Genomic DNA, 7,303 nt, shown 5'->3' with positions numbered 1-7,303 from the left:
ACTCCTTTTGCATTGGTTTTCTAATTCAGTTATGAATATGTTTGTGTGCTTATTTTGCTATGTAACTTAATACAGCCATTTGGTCATTACTTCAGTATGCAGAGTTGTTAAGGATTTTTACAGTTTTATTGTTTATAGTTTAAAGTTTACAGTTTACAGTTTTATTGATCAAATAATGAGTCTATATAATTGAAGAAGACCCAAGTGCAGTACTATACCCCACAGGAAAGTTTAAATATAGTTTTATTAGGTATATTAAGATGTTTTCTCTTGCAACTTTAAATTTGTTTAATCAATAATAAAACATGCTTTTCAAAACACTAGGTGGTATGATAAACTATGTAATTCAGCAGCTGAAGACAACTTGCATGTAACCTTTGTTGAATTAGAAGTCAAGCATTAGCTTGGATTTTTGACTTCTCCACTTGCTTGAATAATTCCTTTGTTCTTATTGTATAGGAGCAGAGAGAAACTCAATAGTTTCTCTCATGGGGAGGATTCATCTTCATACTGCTTATTCCATGTACAGGAATTCCTTCTTACCTCTCCTTATTATGAACATCATCTGTAAGTATCTTTTTTTGACCTGTCAAAATTATATGCAGTGCTCAGAACACTGCTGGTACACAGTGAGTGCTTTATAAGCATTAGCTATTATTACACAGGCACCTACTTATCTTAACTTTAATCTAGTTATTGAATTAGCCTGTGGGATCATGTGAAAAATTGAAAAAAGTTGTAAAAAATGGATCCTTCTGTAAAGGGAAAAACCTGAAAAATAATCTCATTCTCAGAAGTCCTAATTCTATTCTTCATTTATTCAGTGGGGGAAAAACCTTGACTTGAGTGACTCTGAACACCTAACTCTATTGAGCAAGTGGAAGCAATAATGTTTGTCATTTAGTTATCTTAGCCTGACTGCTTCCTGGTATTGTGAATTGGTTTTGAATTTCCTGACTATGTGTGATGAATATGTTATGGGATAAGATCTGGTTGTTCTAAAAGAACTAAGCTGGATGAGGAAGAAAAGCTACACTTTTGAGGAGGAGTCCCCCCTGGTCTTAATACGGAGTATTTCAAAACAATGAATTAAAAAGGGTTGCTTTTGGTTATCCCTCCAAGGTAAGCTTAAAGCTTGGGAAGCAGGTGGCAGGAGAATACAAGGCAGGAGGCTTCAGGACTGAGGAAAAAGGAAAGTCTTCCAGTTGGCAGAGTGAAGAGCCCTTAAGCTTAGGGCTGCTATGGCCTCCTTCTCCCTAGTTCCCCTGTCATCTCTTCCTGCTCGATCAGGCCACTGTGTATATGTATTCCTGTTTAATCTTCCTGAAGTACAGTGTACTGACTGATGTTACTTCCTTGCTCACAACCCATACTGCCTTCTTTTTGCCAATGATAGTAGGAGGGGGACCTTGTCATTTGTGATTCTGAACTCCCTGGTTCCAATCTGATTTCTTGTGTTCATGTTCTTCTCTACTTTTCATACATCAACCCAACAGTGTTGTTCTAAATATGTCTCTCTACTGGTGTCTTTCTCACCCATTTCTTGCTGTCAGTGGCTCCTTATCTTTCAGGATCCATCTTCAATGACATGTCCTCTTGAAGACACTCTAATTCTTACTTGGGAATGACCTTTGGTGCCTTTGAGTCTATTTACATTTGTAGAATGACTCTTATCTTATCCTATCATCTATATGAGTATTTTCATTTTTATTTCTTTTTTTTTCTGCTGACAATAAGCTCTTTGAAAGCAGAGGCTGTGTTTTGTCCCCACAGTTCGCACAATTTCCTGCAGAGCCAGTCAGATACTCAGAAAAGTCAGGGGCATTTGTGGAGGCTTTTTTTTTGAGGTCCTCAATATATTAAAAACTGAAGGGTGACAAAAAACTGGCAGGGTGACAAAATTGTGGTCTATTTTAAATGTTGTATTAGACAAGTGGATGCAATTAAAACACATTCAAACAACAATCCCTAAAGGAATTGTGGTATTAGTAAGATTTCTAAAAAACTGAACTCATGGTATACTTAAGTTGATGTTGTCTGGTAACAGGACACAAGTTCAACGTTGACTGGTGACTGTCTTCTTTCTGTCTTGTCAGCATATGTGTGGAACTGTGTATCACTTGAGGCTTGGGCCTAAGGATCCTCTTTTTGTGTGAGAGGCCCTTACACATGGTGGACACCTGATATATATTTACTGAAGTGAGTTAAACCTAATTATATGACCAAAAGGTGCTCTATATAAATATAATGCATTAATTCCTATTTTTTAATTTGGTCAGAATATTATTCAAAAATAAGATTGAAAGTTAATATCAACTGCTAATTTAATGTCTATAATTTAACTTCTACTTGTTTTACACTTGTCAGATCAAAGCACTAGACACCAGGGAGGAGAAAATGTACTCATTCTTACTGACTGACTGACTGCGTGTTTCCCTGTACTATGTATGAGACACATAATGAGAATTGTGTTCTCTGTGACTCTTCTGACTGACTAACGAGGACTTGATGAGAATCAGCATAATTTGTTTCTGGAAACTAGGCTAGGGATGAAAAATAATGAAATTCCAAAAATACTTGGAATTCATTGCCGCAGGGATCAAAGTTGATATCAATACTAAATAATTCTCTGCTATTAGTAGAGCTTAAATTTGCCTGGTTTAGAGGTATTACCACTGAGGTACATAAATATATGAATTGGTATCTCTGTGATCCTCCTCTTAATATAGTGCATAGAAATTAGGCATTCCTAAAAGCATGGACTCATTATTAGTATTACCGTTGTTTACTTTTTGAAATGTATCTACTTACTTGGGTATTCATTTCTGATCTCATTTTCTTAGACTGGTTAGTAGAATGATGTGTTTTAGGCCCTTCTTTGCTATATTAATATAAACCCAATCTTTTCTATAAAATTATTTTATAATAAAAAGGAGAAGAAGAAATAAAGAAGACCCAGTTACTTGTGATAATTCAACAATAAGAAAGAAAATTTGGTTATTTAAACATCAGGTATCAACCTTTTTTCCTATACCCATACACCTGAGGGATTTGACATATTCCTATATTATTAGTGGTTCAAGGAACAGGGTAGAGATGGATCAGGAACCAAGGAGTAGTGAAGTTAGAATTAATTAATTTATACAATATAAGTGATTCTGAAGTGTCCTCCATAAGAATTATTCCTAAGTGATAATAAAATGCATGAAAACTTGGAAGATAAGATAGTTTGTCAAGTTTACTCATTATCTGAAATACATTAATTTATTGACTCATTTAAATTTTATTATACATTACAAACATTTAAGAAATATGTAATATCACTAAAGGTTTTTCAGTGACTAGAAGGAAAATGCTATGTGAATAACACATACCCTTATGTCTTTTATATTCTCATTTTTTTTAACCTATAAATTTTTAAATTTATCAAGAGTCAAATACATTTTGTTAAGGGCGCTTGGGTGGCTCAGTTCACTAAGTAGCTGTGTTTGGCTCAGGTCATGATTCCAGGGTTCTGGGATCATATCCTGCATTGGGCTCCCTGCTCAGTGGGGAGGCTGTTTCTCCCTCTTCCTGCCACTTCCTTGCTTGTTTGCTCTCTCTCTCTCTCTCTCCCATCTATCAAAGAAATAAAATCTTTTTTTTTAAAGGCATTTTGTTAACCTACAACTTGTTTTTAAGTGTAGCACATGAAAATGTTTAAAATAAAATGCAGTTTAACGTAAGAAAACTATTAATATGCAAATGTTATCAATGTAGAATTTTACAGAAAAAAATGAAGATAGTTTTATAAAACCTGAGGACAAACAACAGTTTGCATATGCAGAAATATGCCTGAGTGGTTCTTATAATGACTTAATGACACTTTCTAGTTAAGTAGACAGTACATATATATGCTAATCGGTATTTGAAATTATGTATCTGTATGTGTGCAAAACTCTTAATTATATAGCTGTGAAATATGCAAGGCAATCTCAACCATTCCAAAGATTATGAAAAGATTTTTAAATTTCTTATTTTAAAAAACTGTAAACTTAAATATTTCTGTGCAGTGTTACAAAACAAAACCCTGTCCATGTCCTTATATACAGATAACACGGAATTCCATGCTAAAGTGCAAAAAACTGCCATTATTCTCCATACATATAATTCAGGCTTTACCCTTTCTGTCATTTACGTATCCTACAATACTGGTTTGAGCTCTGGCCCAAATTTCTGTATGGGAGATGTCCCATCAACCAGGAAGTGTAAGAAGAGGGTATTTTCCTTAATTCTCTTTACTTCCCCTTTGTTCTGTAGCATGGACTTCTTGGGACTTCAGGAAATAACCACACAGAATTGTTTTTTGCTAAATGCCAAAAATCTGTGTGATGTTGGGCCAGTTGAATTTTCTAGTTTAAATTATTTCACTGGTATTACACAGTAAAAACTTAAAGAATTCTTTTCTCAGTTAAGATCTCTTGTTAAAAATATAATGGAAATTAATACAACTTCCTATTCTCTCAATGATTTTGCTTCACTGAATGACATTTTTAAAAAAAAAATATTTTATTTATTTATTTGACAGACAGAGATCCCAAGGAGGCAGAGAGGCAGGCAGAGAGAGGAGAAAGCAGGCTTCCCGCTGAGCAGAGAGCCCGATGTGGGGCTCGATCCCAGGACCCTGGGACCATGACCTGAGCCGAAGGCAGAGGCTTTAACCCACTGAGCCACCCAGGCGCCCCGCTGAATGGCATTTTTTTTTTTTTTTTTTTTTTTTTTTTTAAGATTTTATTTATTTATTTGTCAGAGAGAGAGTGAGCGAAAGGGAGCATAGGCAGACAGAGTGGAAGGCAGAGTCAGAGGGAGAAGCAGGCTCCCTGCGGAGCAAAGAGCCCGATGTGGGACTCGATCCCAGGACGCTGGGATCATGACCTGAGCCGAAGGCAGCTGCTTAACCAACTGAGCCACCCAGGCGTCCCCTGAATGGCATTTTTAACCCCACAACAATGTAGTGAAGGAGAATGGTCTTGGGATTGGCTAGATCTAATCTAGGACAACCTGTACTCGATGATAAGTATGTTAAAGATTCTTTTGAAACTTCCTTTCTTCAAGAGTAAAGTGGTATAATAATAATTATCTTATAATAATATTAGTATTATTATACTGAGTTAAATGAGAAAAACACATAAAAGGTATAGCACTTTAAAGACTCCATACTAATTAATTTCTTGCATTTAGTTAATCCTGGGTATACAAGTGGGTTTGATTCAGATTGGAAAACAAGCCAGGTACAGTCAAGGGAGGAGCAAAGATGCTTGTGCCTCAATGTTTTCTAATAGTGGTTCCACAAAAAAAATAAAACTGTGTTTTTAAAACAGGTGTTAGTTACTACACATTTTTCAAAGGAGATGTCAAACCTATGGCAGAACAACTATTTCCAGAATACTTTTTTTGAGGTAAATGTGACAGCTTTTTGTCAATTCATGTAAACGTTTAAAGATGAAAATCAGGGACACCTGGATGGCTCAGTTAGTTAAGCATCTGCATTCGGCTCAGGTCATGACCTTAAGGTTCTAGGAGTGAGTCCCACATCAGGCTCCTTACTCAGCAGGAAGCCTGCTTCCCCCTCTGACTCTGCTCTCCCTGCTTGTGCTTTCTCTCTCTGACAAATAAGTAAACTCTTAAACAATAATAAAAATAAAGCTAAAAATCAGTAACTGTAACTATAGTATAGGAATGAGAGAACAGAGTGAGTGGAAAGGTGGAAAGGGAATTACACAGATTGAATCAATTATTTAAGTAAAATAGTCAAAAGATATTTGGAGAAATTAAAGACTAGACCCTTGAAGGTACATGTTTTAATTCTTTTTTTTTTTTTAAAGAATCCAAATTTTTTTTATGCAATACCTTGGAGTAAAAAGGTATTATCACCCTGTGGCCAAATTCACTTTTAAGTCATACACTTTTATAGTGAGTAATATATTATATTACTTAATATATATATTATATATATATATATAATACATATATTACATAATATAGTGACTAATATTACCTTGAAACTTTGGCATGTTTGATGAATTCCATCTTCTTAATAGTAGCTATAGATTGTTGAATAATTGCAAACTAGTTTGATGGTCCCAAGTTGACAAGGGAACATGAGGATTTTATTTTTCTTGTGAACTTTCGTGGGATCATGAAATTTAATAGGGTTTTGTTTAGTTTTGATATATTTTAAAGAAGTGTTCATTGATTCTTGTTTTTTACATGAATTGTTTCCCACTGGGGATGGGAAATTTTTTTAAGGTCAAAGAGGAACTAAATTTGAAGCCAGTTTTCCAGACCTATGAGGTTTTATGTTCTAAGACCCAGATCCTATTGTCACCCCTTCAAAAGAAATAATTAATTGAGAATTATAAATGTGAAGAGTATTAACTTTGAAAATGCTAAATATGAGATAAGAGGATCTGACTGGGCTTGAGATATTATTATGAAATTTTATTTTCTTAAAGATTCATTTATTTATTTTAGAGAGAGAAAGAGCAAGTGAGTGCAAGTGCAGGGAGGGGCAGAGGGAGAGAACCTTCAAGCAGACTCTCCATTGAGCATGAAGCCTGAAGTGGGGCTCAATCTCAGGACCTGTGAGATTATGATTGAGCCAAAACCAAAACTTGGGCACTTAACTGACTGAGCCACCCAGGCGTCCCTATTAAATATTACTAATGTTCAAATTGTTAATAATTTGTTGTTACATGGAAAATGTGCCACATAAAAAACATTTTCCTTAGCTTTTTAATATAAATTTTAATTTTTATATCAAAACAGTTTTAGGGGCGCCTGGGTGGCTCAGTCATTAAGCGGCTGCCTTTGGCTCAGATCATGATCCCAGGGTCCTGGGATTGAACCCCACATCGGGCTCCCTGCTCAGAGGGAAGCCTGCTTTTCCCTCTCCCACTCTCCCTGCTTGTATTCACTCTCTCTCTGTCAAATAAATAAATAAACTCTTTAAAAAAAAACAGTTTTAGATTTATGGAAAAATTATGAGGGTACTACAGAGAAGTCCTGTATACCCCATACTCAGCTTTTAATATTAACATCCCACGTAAATATGGTACATTTGTCAAAATTAATGAACAAATATAGATACCTTATTATCTATAATGAAGTCCATACTTTATTCAGATTTTCCCAGTTTTTACCTAATGATCTTTTTCTGCTCTGAGTTCCCATCCAGGATGACACACTAGATTTACTTCTGTTGTCTCTTTAGGCTCCTCTTGGCTGTTACAGCTTCTTAGATTTTCCTTATTTTTGATAACTT

Source organism: Mustela nivalis, assembly GCF_964662115.1.
Source record: "Mustela nivalis genome assembly, chromosome: 12".
NCBI classification, from domain to species: domain Eukaryota; kingdom Metazoa; phylum Chordata; class Mammalia; order Carnivora; family Mustelidae; genus Mustela; species Mustela nivalis.
The sequence above is the reverse complement of the archived record's forward strand: the minus strand, read 5'-3'. Positions refer to the sequence as shown.